The following is a 17,274-nucleotide window of genomic DNA, read 5'->3' on the forward strand; positions in this document are numbered from 1 at the left end:
AAGAAAAAAGCAAGATATTTAGAAGAAAGAAGGAATAATGTAGAAATTAAAAGACATTTAATTACTCAAATAAATTCAAGAAAGAAAAAAAATTATCTCATACATAAGAATCTTAACTATAGTATACAAGAGAGGTTCACTGAAGAGATACAATGAATCCACCCATAAAGTTACACATGAATATTGTTCTATTTAAACTTATCAAACACTAACATGAAAGGTTTAAAGACTAGTTATACTAGTTTTATAAAAATATCTAAATTTAAGAATAATTAAATTATTAAAATAACTACTTGATAATTAGTGGCCGTGAAGTCCTTTTTCTATACTTTTTTAAGTCCTTCAAATCATGATGGTTGGAAGAGTGTGTCAAAATCAAAGAATGCCCTATATTGGTGTCATTATCTCATTCTTAAATTCATTTGATTATATTATAAACTTTAAAATTTCTTGAATAAATCTTTCATGGTACTTTGAGCTCGTTGGGAGTGATTGAAAGTTCTCAACTCCAAGATAGTCTACATCATCATTATTAATATTAATCTTCCTACTTTGATTTGCATCATTCTCTCCTTTATTCATTATGGAGTTTGCCTTGAAAAGTAGAAGGAACAACAACTAGGCAAAGCTTATCATAATTCATCAAAGTAATGTTAATGAAATAAGAAACATTATTTGGATTAAAAATAATTTTTAATCTTGTAAGAACATCGAGAATCACTTAAGTATTCCCAAAACAATTTAAAAGAAATCTTCAATAGAATATAAAATCAAATTCAGATCTTAATGAAGATTGTCTCTATCTTTAAATGAATTTTCATACATTTTAGGAAAGAAGTTATCATGATCCAACCCACTAAATCATGCAGACACCTGCTCTACTCTATCTAAAGAGGAGAACCCTTACCACCTATTTTAAAAAATAAGCGGAAATAATAAACTATGTCATAATATCTTCATAACTCCATAAAATGCATTTCAAAATTCTTAAAAAATGATAAAGAAACCATTTTCCTTGAGGACCTAATATAGACACGTACAAGAACTGCTAATTAGAGTAATAATTACATGAGACCAACTTCCACTAGGGAATGAGAAGATGAAAGTACCTAGAGATCATTATTTGCAATAACTAAGAAACCTCAATTGATCATGCAACTAGGATATTGTAATGATCTAAATTATTATTAAACTAAAATAATAAGTAAAACTCTCACCAAATATCCCCTTAGATAATTTTTAACAAATTCAGGGCTGACCTAGTGTTTGATAAGTTTTAAGGGTTTACTATTCTAAGAAAATTTAGTATTAATGTAAGTGTTGTTGGAGGTGTTTTGACTTAATATATAGATAAAGAATGAGTTAGAAAGTCATACCAACATCTAACACATAAAACATATTTATAAAAACTCCAATAATAGAATTAACCAGAAGAGATTGGTTTGTGTGTTGTAGTTTGAAGGATGTGTTGTAACATAGACTGAATTAAGGAGAGGCTTAAGATTATGCCCCAGGATTGCTTTGGAGAAAAAAGAACCACTATAGTGGTACCATTTCAACGAACTGCTACAACAGTAAGATTTTAGTTATAGTGGTAAAAATGTAGTTTTAGTAGTTTCGAAAACCATAAACACATTTTTCATTTCACTTTTTTTTTAAAAACAAACCAAGGCCAGGGGAAGGTGATTTTATATAACTCTTTAGGATTTTTATATTTGAAGATAAAATTTCTCAATATTCTAACCTTGAATCCCTTCTAGAAGTGTTATGAATCTCTACAATCATGTTCATGGTAGAAATTAAGGTTTATCCCTAATTTATAAATAAAAAAGTTGATGGAAATGAGTGTAAAGTCAGATGTAATGATTCTAATATGTTAGAAAATACTAATTAAAGTAGAATTATTGTTATTCATGCAAATTAAAGTAAAATTCATAGGGTTTCAAAGGTAGAAAACCCTAAAACAATGAACTATGGAAAATTTATGGATAAATGTTTCTAATTATTAATTTCTAGTAGCTAAAAAAGATGAGATTAGTGAATTGGGTGTGCAAAACTTGTTGTTATAGATTAAGAGCAAACTAAAAGAGAAAGAAAAGTTAAAATTGCGGACTAAAGGTGATTTCGAGCAAGGAATTGAGGAGGTTAATGTTTATTTGTAGAAGTTAGACTTAGTTAACTTTGTGCTTAAATGTAGATTGAATATTTGTTATTAGTTTAAGACACTACTTGTTATTATTGAATACATTGCATACTAATATATGTTGTTGATGATGGTGATGATGTTGAGAAGATGAATTGATGATATTGAGATCATGTTAATGATGATATTAATAATGAAATAAATGATGATGAATTGATGATTGTAATAGTAACATTGAGATCATTATAAATTAATAAATGTTGATGGTATTGAGAAGAAAGAGAGATGACATGCACATCTTGCATACATATATTCATCATATGCATTGAATATTCAATTACGAATTTATGTTATGATGCAACTTATTGATAAAAATAAATAAGTGTAATATACATAAACATGTGCTTGTATCCGATTTTTTAGTATAATGTTTTAAACATATTTGTTTGTCTTTTGTTGTATGTTTTATGATGATTGATGTTGTATTTATTTGATTTACTTATTGAAATGGTGTTAAATCGACCTATGATGCCTAACAGTACTTATTGATGTACTGATGCTACCTTACTCTTCTTTTTATTAAATGTAAAGCATGTTCCAACATTTGTAGTGAGACCATGACTCTAGCTAATAGTTTTAAACTTTGATTCTAAGGTGAGCACCATATTTCCAATAATTGAGCAATTTAATTTTTATTCTTATCCCTTGTTTTTGGATTAAGACATTTATTGTTCCTTCAGTATGATTGGATAATATGTTACTTATAGTTTGAGATATTCTTTGTCATCTTGTACGATGACTTAAGGTCTAGTTGATATAATAAATAGAGAATTTACATACTTTATTAACAATTTGATGACTGTTTTGGATTTGAAGCTTATTTCTTAAATCAATAACTGTGTTTTAAAACTTATAACTGATAAGGATAGTGGACAACAAATGTTGACTAATGAATTAGTTTAGTGAGGATTGAATTAAATAGTTCTACCCCCACAGTGCTAGAGTAGGTACCAATCATGACCATTTTGGTTGTGACAAAGATGGTATCACAATGTAAATGTGAATTCTTCAATTATATTTTATGGAAGGGAAACTGATGGAATGATTAAGTCTTCCAAAGTATGGAAGCTCACTACTTCACTATAAATGACTGACTCTAGAATTAGGTATCACTGTGCAAGAAAAATAGAAGTGCCTTTGGACCCTATATCATATGGGGATACAACATCTGAAGACGATTAATAGGGTGAGCACTAGCACGTAAATCGGGGAAGGGATAAAATAGTTCCATGATCCATATTTCAAACAAATAATTCAAATCCAATGCACATAATCATATATATATATATATATATCATGCCGGCAAGGAAAAAAGGCTTAGCATGAAGTAAAACTTTACCCTAGACTATGTAGCTCAACCATCATAAATAGGCACCAATATGCAATATGGGTTCAGCTTCTACTGTTGAAAGGGAACAGTGCGTGTTAGCTGCACGAACCGGAGGTATCAAGGAAGACCAGGAAATGACCGAACCCCAGATCAATCCAAGATACAAATATGTATATATCAATAGTGTGAAATATGTACATGGTCATCAATACCAACCCTCATGTCAGTAAACATGAGTCTTTAATACAACCAATTCAAGAACCACACATTCACGGCTTAGCTACATAACCCCTATTAAGCCCAATTAAACCAAGTTTCACATAACCCATTCATTAACCATTGAACTATACATTAAGGCACAACACAAGTTTCATGATACCATTCACTTGCATGCTCATCTCTAAGTAATTTCAATTACATTAACTTGGCGGAATACCTTGACCCCCTTTGTTCATTAAATTAAAACTTAGCCAACATGCAGTTCAAAATACATGTTCATTGTTTAACCATTTATGCAATGCAATAATATATGTAAGTCAAACTAAGAGGCCAATCCACAATTTAAAGCCATTCATGCAAGTGGGTGAAGGGAACCCAATTATTCAAGACCAATTCCAAGTTCAAAACATCATTTTTTCCCCAACTTTTATGGCCTTTTTCATGGAACTTGATATGCAATTCTTGCTCTTAAATGATACATGAATGAGTTCCTTATTTTGTACTCTTTATCTAGTTCTATCTTAAGGATGTTCTTCATTTTAGTGTTGCCCCAGTGTCCATGGGTTAACTAATCTATACTATATTAACTCTTGGTTTGCTGTTAATGCTTTTCAATGATGCTAAAAGGGGGAATACTGAGTTCATATAGTAGGACTAGGTATAAGGAAGATTTGAATGAAGTAGGCAAATGCATAAAATTAAGGTGTGCATAATGATAGAGGGAAGTAAGTGATGTGCTAAGTGAATGATAAGACACAGTGATAGGGGACGAAGTTTGGAAGAAGTTTCTGTTGCAAGATGACAACAGGGGACCAGTTTCTATGTTGCATGATGGAAAAATTATGATGATAGATAGAATATTCATCTTCAGGTGGTAATCACACTAATTAAATTTGATGAATATGAACTATTGCTAAAAAATTTATGGTTTAGTTTGTCATCATCAAAAAGGGGGAAAATTGCAATATGTAGTTTTGATGATGAGTAGCTGAACTACAAGAGACCAGGTCCTTGGAAGTGCAAGGTACAGTACATCTAGCACATGGTATCTTCTCAGCTTTGTCCTCTAATGTAACAAACTTGTAGGTGCTATTTTGTACTGACTTGGACAACTGGTCTAATGATCTCTTAGTCCTAATCATCACTAAATTATAAAAGGGAAGAGATGCATCTTTATCAAATGGTTTTTTGAAATCCTAAAAAGTGAAGTGAGGTAGCAAAAACCCAGTTCCAAAAATGGTCAAGTTCTTAGATGTTATCTGAGCTTAAATTGAAACTGTTATTGAGTGCTAATATTTGAAAGAACTACTCATGTTATAGGAGCAGTGTTTTCTTATTGAGAGAGATGCTTAGGTAGAGTTACCTAAGCTTGTTATTGACTAGAGTTAATTAGTATAGAGAGTCCATGGTAGAGTTACCAAGATGAGCTTGTATTACAGTTAATAATAGAGAAATAATCCTAGAGGCAGATTAAAATTTAGACTGTAATTAAGAGGTTGATTATAGTGTATTTCCAAGGTGCTTCTAAGGGCAAGCCGTGGTTTCCCCCTTCCTGGGTTTCTACATAAATATATTATGTCTTTACTTTCCTGCACTACCTTTATTTTTGCACCTTATAGTAGATCTACTGTGTTATTGCTTTTGATTGACTCCAAAGGACCTGGTCCATCACTGTGTGGTGCAACCCCTAAGGGTCCAACAATATACACCATGAGAGAAAATTTTTAGCATACCAGTAATAACATCATGATATGTATCATAATCCAGACAAGTGGCAAAGGCGTACCGACAATTCTGACCAGTGCTAGAGCCAGAAGTAGCATTCTTTGGTGTAGGAGCTGAAGAAGCAGTAATAGGGACCTTATTATCCCAGTAGCAACATCGTCTGAAGGACATCTACTCTGAATATGTCCAGGCTGGCCATATCTGAGACACTTATTCATCCTCTTAAAATAAAACCCATGGTGCAACTATCCAAAAAATGTACAAGGAGGATGTGATGGAGAAAACTGGGCCCCACTGGCCTGATATTGGGCACATTTTTCCTTAAACCCATTGAAAACATCGATCATCGGATAACTTTGGATATAGAGCACTAGTTGTGGAATAGGAATAAAAATTCCCCCACTACTTTTAAGGCTACTGCTTGCCATCTTTCCCACTATTCTGCTTGGCGTCACCCTACTCAGAATACCGGCATCTCTTACTTTACCTCTACTTTATGCCAGTTTTTTTCTTCTTTTCATCTTCAACCTGCTGCATATACACCTTAAGACTCAAGATATCTATGTCAATATTCATCAAGGAGGCCTTGCACTCCAACACCAAGTCTCGAGACAAGCCCAAAGCAAACTTCCTTATCTTATCCCTCATACTAAACACTAGCTCAGGAGAATAATGGGATAGGTGGTGAAATTTCAAGGTATACTCTTTCATAGTCATTCTACCATATTTCGGGTTCACAAACTCCTCAGCTTTAGCCTTCCATAACTCTTAAGGAAAGAAACAATCAACGAAGGCACTAGAGAAGTCATCTCATGATGCCAACTCTGTATTATTACCCCTAGACTGATCCCACTCCTCATACAACTAATAAGTTATATCTTTTAGCTGATACGTAGCAAATTCTACACCCTTAGATTTAGAATCATGAATCATACAGATATCTTCTCTATCTCATATATGAACCCTTGAGGATCTTGCTCAACCTTAGAGATAGTAAATTTTGGAGGATTGAGCCTCATAAATGGCCCAACTTGAGTAACCAAAGAAGAACACACATCATCACTAGTAGGACCCCACTAACGTGACTGTTATGTCACCAATTGGGTCAACAAATTAATAGAATGGCAGAACTCAGCATTAGTAATACTCCTAAAAGTTACTGAGTAGGAGAGTCAAGTCACCAGCGGGAGAAGGATTAGTGGGGACTTGTGGAACACTATAAGGGCAATCAAAAGCAGCGACCCTAGCCCGGGTCTGAACTTTATAAGTAGGACGTGTCCCACAAACATTGTCCTCAAGTGGGAAAAGGAGTTTCCATGAGCATCAAATCTTTTGGGCGGCATGATTTGAAAAGAAAACAAATGGGAATGAGAGGAGATTTCAACATCCTAGACTCTAAAGCCCAAAAGTAGATCACAAAAAAGGAAACGTTCCTAAATGCCTCGTAGCCTCTCTCGTATAAATGTGGCGTTCTACACACCCATAAAAGAGTGACATAAGTTTATGGACACCTAATGACACCAAACCTAGGCTTTAATACCAACTAAATCACGACCTAAACTAGGGCCTGGGCATGACGGGTATCTCAAGTCCACCGAGAATCGGAAACTACTCCCTCTGCCTAACCAAATAGAATAAACACACCTAGCAATGACTAAATACAAAAAATATAAAAAGATAGAAAATAATAAGATCACTACATCTAAGAGTGTTAACATAAATACCCAATCCACAGTAATATCCACAAAGTCTTTACTAATACTAAAAAATTCTAAGTCAAGACATGGCCCCGACCCTAACAATGATAATGACAATGACAATGTAAATATGATATTATCAATTCTATTTTATGAAAGGGAAATTGATGGAATCATCAAGTCTTCCTGAGTATGAAAGCCCACCATTTCTCCTTAAACTGCTAACTCTTGAATTAGCTATCGTTGCGCAGTAAAAGTAGAAGTGCCTTTGGATCCTGCATCGTGTGGGGATATAGAGTCCAGAGAAGGTTAGTGGGGTGAGTACTAGTATGTAACTCAGGGAAGGGATAAAATAATGGCATGATCCATATTTCACCCAAATTATTCAAAGCCAATACACATAATCATATATATGTATACATATCATGCCGGGATAGGGAAAAAGGCATATCATGATGTAAAATTTTTTCCTGGACTATATAGCTCAAATGTCATAAATAGGCACCCATAGGCTATATAGGTTCAAATCCCCTATTGAAAGGGCCCTAGTGTATGTTAGCCGCAAGAACCAGAGGTATCAAGGAAGACCAAGGAATGACCAGACCCCACATCAATCCAAGATACAAATATGTATATATAAATAGTGTGAAAGATATACATGGTTATCAAGACTAACCCTCATGTTGACAAACATGAGTTTCAAGTACAATTCATTAAAGACCCACACCTTCATGGCTTAGCTACATAACTCCTATTAAGCCCAATTAAAACAAGTTTCACATAACCCATTCATTAACTATGGAATTATATATTAAGGCACACCATAAGTATCCTAATACCTTTCACTAGCAAGCCCATCTCTGTGCCATTACAATTCCATTAGCTTGGGGTAATACCTCGACCTCCTTGGTTCATTAAATTAAAAATTCGCCAACAAGGCTTTTAAAATACATGTTCATTGCTTAACCATTTATGCAATACAATAATATAGGGAAGTAAGTAAAACCAAGAGGCCAATGCACAATTTAAATCCATTCACATAAGTGGGTTGAGGTAACACAATTATTCAAGACCAAATGCAAGTTCACAACATCAATTTGGGGGAATATCTCGACAACCATTCTAATTTCCACGCCCATGCACCTCATTAGTTCAAAACATTAATTTCAAAGCATGAATAACTTATAAAAACCATGGGAAAACAATTCAAGGATCAACTGTTCCAAAACTCCCAACCCATGTAAAAACACACATTCAAATCCATACCACTAACCCGTTTAAGTACTTATGATTTTCATAAAATAGAATTTGGGGGAGAGTAGCATGCACAAAAGTATCCTAACTGCGGAGAGAAATCACCCTTGAGAGCCTTGGTTGATTAATATTTTGGAAACCCTAAGTGCTCTTGACCTTAAAGATTTGAGAGTGTTTGAAAAGTTATTTTGATTTATTTTGGAGTGATGTTAATACCTAAATGGGGTTTTAAGCCATCGGTCACAATTGGGGAAGAGGGAAAATATCCGTAGTTCCCTTAATGAAATACTGAAAAATTATCGCCAATGAGTACAGGTTACTATACGACTATTAAGGACTCACTACGGCTCGTCACCATGAGTTTTAGTCTGGACAGTTGCCGAGGGACCCCTCTTTGGTAACCCTACGACTCACATCATATAACTCATTAAGAGACCACACGACTCTTAGGGTCCTAGTTTTAACCAACACAGAATCACTTGGGTCACACACTGGTTTTGCTACAGATGTGACTGTATGACTTGTATAATGTCTTTAAGACTTGTTAGGATCCAGTCATAATCAAATAGAAACTTGGCTAATCCATAATGGTCAGGTTATGATTAGGGTCCTACAACTCGTAATGACACCCTACGACTTATAGGGAGAGTAGTAGTCAGGGCAATGAGTTTTAGAACTCAAAAAATTATAGGGACTAATATTTGGGAAGTTACAGGTCTATAGGGCAATCCTTGTGATGTTTATGGGGTACAAAATTTTAGTCGACTTAGCAATATTAGACATGGAGGAGTTTGATATTATTTTAGGGATGAGTTGGTTGTCTCCCTATTGTGCCATTCCTGACTATTATTGACATGACCCAAACCAAAGGCTAGTTGTGAAGGGTGCCTCAAGCCCAATCAAGAATAGATACCACCCCCAATACCAAACTATAACCACCCTAAGCCTAATGTTGGAGGAATTTCGAATATATATACATATCATAAAAAATGGAACAATCATAAATCAAATACATTCAATTGGTCTCATCCCCAATACCAATACAAATGCCAAGCATGACACCAATACCAACACTGCCCATACCAACCTAAAGTAGTCGCACAAAACCTCTATCCAAAAGTAAAACAATACCTGGTCGGGACAGACCTCAACCATAGCAAAAACCAAAGTCTACGATATGAAAAAAGTATGTAGAGAAATACATAACATGAAATAGAGCGATCAAGAGTATGAAAGCTCACCACTTCAATCCAACACAAGCTATCTCTAAATCTAATCACTGAGTAGGAGGAGTAGTATGGCTGGTTCCTGAATCGCGTGGGGATACAACACCCAAAGATGGGTTAGCTAGTGAACATTATCATGCACTAAGGATAAGGATAAAATAATGCAAACCTTTGAAACCAAGTAAATAACCACATGCAAGAACATCCATACATATACATATATAATCCGTCCTGGGAAGGGGAATCGGTTTAGCGTGCCTTTAAAATCATTAACTTGGTTATGTGTAGATTAACCATCTTAGAACCAACCACGGACTATATGGGTCCATTGTTACCTCCTCAACGGGTCCCAGTGCGTGTAGCTATACAAACCAGAGATATTATAGGGGTAGGGGATTCCCATGTACTCTTTACCCTCTATGTGAATATATACAAGTATATCTTAAGGGATTCCCATGTATCCCACAAGTATATGGTCTCCATGACCAATGATCATATTGGCAAATATTAGTTTCCAGTGTCCGTCCATTGGACTCACACATTCATGGTTAGCTATCACAACTCACCATTATTGCCCAAATAACACTATTAGCACAATACCAAACCACCAATTCCATATATTATTAACCAAGTCTATAAGAAGTGGTTTCATCATACCGACTATAGCTTTCATGTAATGTCATTAGACAACACATAAGGAATTTCCATGTACCCCGTAGGTTCCATTATTGGATTTGCTAAGGGAATCCCCATGTACCACACAATGTTTTGAATCAAAGCCATGGCCAACAAAGCCTTATCATTTAGCAATTAAAACCATTTAACTAAATTAGGTTCCATTACTATATTATATACCATGCAAAATTTTCAATGAAAGTCCAATTAGCAAACATGCTGAGGGCATGTAGTTTCCAAAACCAAAACCAAGTTCCAATTGACCATTCCCATGTGACCACATGTTCAAACCACCATTATAATATGAAAACCATAAGTAAAAACACGGGAAAACATAAATCAACCATTAATAACCAAAATCCCCAACATATAATTCAAAACCCAGAACCATGTCTCTATTATGCCATGAAAACCATTCATAAAATATGAATTTATTTGAACTAACAATAAGGGAGGAGTAACATACCTTAGATACCAAAGAAAATGGAGATAAATCACCCTTGAAAGCCCCAATTTATATGCTTAATGAAAACCCTAAGTGTTCTTGACCTTGAGGATTTGGGAGTGTTTGAGAGTCTATTTGATGTGTTTTTAATAGATAATGATACCCTATGAAAGGTATAAGACGTGGATTTTAAGTTGGGAAAGAGGGAAAATATCCAGAATACCCTCATATTAAAAGATGAAAAATGTGCGTAGTGGGGGTACGACTTCCCCCATTGACTCGTATACACAACTAAAGAGTAGTACCAACCACTCGTACCCTATACAAAATGGTGGACATCACACACTTTCCACCATACGAGTTGAATCTTACCAGTTGTATCATCTCTATATGACTCATATGGAGTCTAGTCATACCTAGGACAGTACATGAGCAAGACACACTATTTAACATATGATTTGGCCCCCCAGGTCATACTCACATCATACGACTAGTAATCCTAAGTCATATGATGTCTAGAGAGTTCAGAACTCATGAAATTTCTAAGGATAAAAACCTAAGGTGTTTTAATTCTCCCCCACTTAGATCATTTATCCTCTAATTATGGCACAAGGTAGTACAAGAATGATTTATCCCAACACCCTTTCTCCAACCTTTAACTAAGTTAGAAAACAAAGATGCAAGAAAATCGATCATTCCTTTTACTAAGTTAGAAGAAAAAAGTATGATGAAGAATATATACCTTCCGCATTAATTTCTGGAGCAAAAAATGGAAATGGATACTTGGACTTCATGTCCTCGTTCGCTTCCTAAGTAGCCTTTTCAATCTTATGGCTCCTCCATAGGACCTTAATCGAAGCTAGATCCTTAGTTCGTAACCGACGAACTTGCCAATCTAAGATTTCAACCAAGACCTCCTCATGAGACAAAGAATCCAAAATACCAATATCCTTGATCGGCACAATTTGAGATGGGTCACCCATTCACTTTTTCAACATAGAAACATGAAACACTAGATGAATGGAGCTCAAACTTAGAGGCAACTCCAACTTATATGCAACATTACCAACCCTTTCCAAAACCAAGTAAGAACCAACATACCGGGGATAGATCTTCCCTTTTTTACCAAACCGCACTACTTCCTTCATGGGAGATATCTTTATGAACACCCTATCCCTAACCTCAAACTCTAACTCTCATCGCCTCACATTTGTATAGGACTTTTGGTGAATTTAGGCAGCCTTAAGTCTATCCCAAATTACCTTTACCTTCTCCATGGCTTGTTGAACCAAATCCAAGCCAAACATCTCTACTTTACCAACCTTGAACCACCCTATAAGGGACCTACATATCCTACTATACAAGTCATCAAACAGAGCCAGAAAAATTCAAATATGATAGCTATTGTTATAAGCAAACTCCACAAGGGGTACATACAGAACATAACTACCTCTATAGTCACTAACACAAGCACAAAGCATGTCCTCTAATGTCTAAATAGTCTATTCTACTTGCCCATTTGATTGTGGGTTAAAAGCAGCACTAAGGCTCATCTTGGTCCCTAAACCATTCTGAAATAACCGCAAAAAGTGAACTGTAAATATCATACCACGATATGAGATGATAAAGATAGATATCCCATACAAATTCACAATCTCTTAGAGGTACAACCTCACATAATCTTCAAGAAAAAAGTTAGTCCTCAGTGTTAAGAAGTGAGCCAACATTATCATCCTATCCACGATGACCCAAATCGAATCAAATTAGTTTTGGGACCGTGAAAGACCAGTAATAAAATCCATGTTGATTACTTCCCACTTCCACTATAGAGACTCAATTTCTTGATATTCCCCATTCCTCATGTGCTCAACTTTAACTTGTTGACATACTGTGAACTTGGCCATAAAATTAGCCACATCTTTCTTCATATTGTTCCACCAATACATCTCCTTAAGGTCATGATACATTTTTATCAAACCAGGATCAATAACATAGCACGGCTTATGCACCTCATACACGATCCTTTCTTATGAACAATCAACATAGGGAACACATAATATCCCCTGGTACCACAAAGTACCATCACCACTAATCTCAAAGGCCATCACCTTCTGCCGACTAGCATCACCCTTGATCCTCATCAAGAAAGGATCTAACATTTGCTTCTCCTTAATCTAGTACCAAGAGACGACTGTGCCACTTTATGAATGGAAATTCTACCATCCATAGAGTCCAAGAAAAGAACTCCAAGGTTAGCCAAATGTGAATGTCCTTTACCAACTCCTATTTCTTCTTAAGCACATGATCTAGACTCCCCAGGACAACCTGCTAAGAGTATCAACAACCACATTAGCTTTACCTGGATGGTAGTGAAAACTCATGTTGTAATTATTGAGAAAAGAAAGCCACCTTTTTTGCCTAAGGTTAATCTCTTTCTGAGTAAACACATATTGCATGCTTTTATGATTAGAAATGATATCCATATGTACTCCATACAAATAGTGACTCTAAATTTTCAATGCAAATGCAACATCTAACAATTCCAGATTATGAGTTGGATAGTTCCTCTCATGCACCTTTAACTTTCTAGAGGCATATTCTATCACCTTGCCATGTTGCATCAAAACACACCTAAGCCTCACATGGGATGCATCAGAATAAACCACCAACCCCTTATTACCTTTAGGCAATGTCAAAACTAGAGCCAAAGTTAGCTTATCCTTCAGCTTTTTGAAACTACCCTCCCACCTATCAGACTACAAAAACTTTACCTTCTTTTGAGTCAACTTAGACAACGTGGCAGCTATAGAAGAAAAGCTCTCTACAAACCACCTATAATAACCCTTTAAACCTAAGAAGCTACAAATATCAGTAGGAATTAAGGGTCTAAGCCACTTCCTAACCACTGCAATATGTTATGGATCCACGAAGATCCCCTCAGTAAAAATGATATGTCCTAGAAAAGTGACAACGTTCAACCACAATTAAAATTTCAAAAATTTGGCATATAACTACTGCTCCTCCAAGGTTTACTGCACCACACGGAGGTGATCGACAGGATCTACCTCACTCTTAGAGTATACCAATATAATGTCTATGAACATAATGACAAACAAATCCAAAAAATAATGGAAGTCCCTATCATCATATCCATAAATGCTGCTGGGTCATTGGTCATCCCAAAAGACATAACCAAAAACTCATAATGCCTATACCAAGTATAGAAGGTAGTCTTAGGGATACACTCCTCCCTAATCATTAAATGATGATACCTACATCGAATATCAATTTTGAAGAAAAACTTAACACCCTGCAACTAATCGAACAAATAACCTATTATTGGAGGAGGATACTTATTCTTTACCATCACCTTATTCAACTGCCGGTAATCAATACATATCCTTAGGGAACCATCCTTCTTATGCATAAATACCACTGTTGCACCCCATAGGGACACACTAGGATGGATAAAACCCTTATAAAAGATCCTACAATTGCTCTTTAAACTCCTTCAACTCAGCTAGAGCCATTCTATACGAAGGAATAGAAATTGGACGAGTGTCTAGAACAAGATCAATCCCAAACTCAATATCCCTATATGGAGGAACACCAGGAAGGTCATCATAGAAGACCTTGGGAAATTCATTTACCACCGATATAAAATGTAAAGAAGAACCGTTCAATTTAGAATCTTTAACCCAGACTAGATGATAGAGACAACCCTTGGAGATCAATCTCTGAGATCTAAGATATGATATAAACCTTCCCTTAGGATCTAGCAAACCACCATCCTACTCAATAATACATTCCTTAGGAAATTTAAAGATGACCTTACGAGTCCGACAATCTAGAGATGTATAACACGAGTGTAACTAATCCATCCTCAAAATGATATCAAAGTCAACCATATCTAACTCAAATAAATCCACCAAAGTCTACTCAATACCAATATATGCCATACACCCCTATAGACTCTTTGAGAAATCACCGAGTCACCTACCAGGGTAGAAATATAAAAAGGGTCCAAAACATACTCTAAACTAAAAACAAAATGCACAGCCACAAAAGAGGCCATATAAGAGAGTGTATACCTTTGATAAAGTTAGAGATACACATCACAGAAAAAAGTTGCAACATGCTAGTCATGACATCAGGTGATGCCTCAGACTCCTAGCGGGTAGTGAGAGCATAAAGATGGTTTTGACCAGTGTCGGAGCCATATGGTGCACCCTTTGATACTGGAGTGGAAGAAGAAGAAATTAGAACCTTATTTTCCCCAGAGGCAACCTTACCTATAGGATAGTTTCTAAGAATATGGCCTGGATAACCATAGTTGAAGAACCTATACCTTTTCTCATCACAGAAACCCTAATACAAATGACCACAGAATCTACAAGGAGGATATGATGGAGCCGACTGTCCTGCTATCCTAAGATTGGGCACCCTATGCCCTCAAGTTATCTTCATCATAGAAACACCTATTACCCGAAGGCTTTAGGTAAGGAGCACTAGCCGTAGAGAAGGAACCAAAACTCTCGTACTTTTTCTTTTGCCACTTACCACCATTTCTATCACTCTATTGTTAGCCACCATCTTGCTTAGAAAATGTGAACATCTTTCCCTGCCTCTCACCTAACTCAACCTATTCTTCTTTTCTTCCTCTATCTACTGCATGTGCACAACTAACCTGGAGATATCCATGTTGCTAATTAATAAGGAAGCCTTAATCTCAAGGATCAAATCATAAGACAATATCGAAGCAAACTTTCTTATTCAAGTTCTAATGCTAGAAAAAAACTTTAGAGCATACCATGATAATTGGTGAAATTTCAAGATATACTCCTTCACTGACATCTTATCCTGCCTCAGAGTAACAAACTCTTTGTTAGCCTCTCTCAACTTCTGAGGAAAGAAACGGTCTAGAAAAGTATTGGGGAATTCTTCCCATAGTGATGACTCATCAGTCTCACCCATTACTTTGTCCTATTCTCATACCATTGGTACGCCACATCCTTCATCTGATAGGTAGAAAACTCTATGCCCTCCACATTCGTATCATGCATAACTCAGAAAATCTTTTCTATCTCATCTAGAAAACCTTAAAGATCCTCCTCCATATTAACACCCATAATGGTTGGAGGGTTCAACCTCATAAACTGGCTAACCCTTATGGCTCAGATGATGGAGTAGCAGATACACTATGCTCAGCCTACAAAGATAATAATTAAGAAATTAAATAAATCAACTAACAAAACTCAACATTCATCATGTCATCTTAAGGAGTACTATAAGGAACTGGTGAAAATAAAAAAAAATCCAAAATCAAACCCCATGAGTAGAGCGTGTCCTATCAACATTTTCCCTAGTTAGGATAAAAGAGTTTTGGTGAACTTTAGATTGTCGAGGCATGATCTAAAAAGCGAACAAATGGGAAAAGAGAAAATTCTTGACTTAGACTCCATAGCTTGAAAATAGAACATAAGAAAGAAAAAAATTCCTAAATGCCTTGTAGCCTCTCCCTTATGAGTGTGGAATTCTACATACTTTTAAAAGAGACTCTACTTGACATGACTTTGTGGATTCCCAATTGACAATGAACCTAGGTCTCTAATACAATATTATAGGACGCGAACTAAGGCCTAGTTATGTCGGGTACGTCAAGACCAACTGGGACTGGAGACCACCCCCAATACCTAATCATAACTACCCTATGCCCAATGTTGGATGAATTCCAAATATATATACATATCATAATAAAATGGAATAATCAAAAATCAAATATAGTAAATCGGTATTATCCCCAATAATAATACCAATTCCAAGGCTAACACTAACACTGACACCACCCATACCAACCCAAAGTAGTCCCACAAAGCCTCTATTTAAAATTAAAATAATACCCATTCGGGACAGGCCCTCGACCATAGCCAAAACCAAAGTCTATGAAAGAAAAAAGTACGTAGAGAAATCCATAGCACAAAATGGAGCCTTTCAAAATATGGAAGTTCACCACTTCAATCCAACACAAAATGCCACTGAATCCAATCATGAGCAGGAGGAGTAGTAGGACCGATTCTTACATTACGTGGGTGTACAACACCCGAAAATATTTTAGTAAGTGAACTGTAACATACACTAAAGATAAGGATAAAATTATGCCAATATTTGAAACCAAGTAAATAACCATATGCAAACACATCCATACATATATATATTTAATCTTAGTTGGGAAAGGGAACTGGTTTTAGAATTCCTTTAAAACCATTAACATAGGTGTGTGTAGCTTAACCATCCTAGAGCCACCCACAACCTATATAGGCATAGTGTTCCCCCTGAATGGTCCCTAGTGTGTGTACCTACACAACCCAGAGATATCTTAGGGGTAGGAGATTCCTATGTAACCTTTACACTCTATGATACATATATACAACTGTAACTTAAGGGATTCCTATGTACCCCACAAGTATATAGTCGCCATGACCAATCCTCATGTCGGCAAG

This window comes from Capsicum annuum, unplaced genomic scaffold (genome assembly GCF_002878395.1).
Source record: "Capsicum annuum cultivar UCD-10X-F1 unplaced genomic scaffold, UCD10Xv1.1 ctg2489, whole genome shotgun sequence".
Classification (NCBI taxonomy): Eukaryota; Viridiplantae; Streptophyta; class Magnoliopsida; order Solanales; family Solanaceae; genus Capsicum; species Capsicum annuum.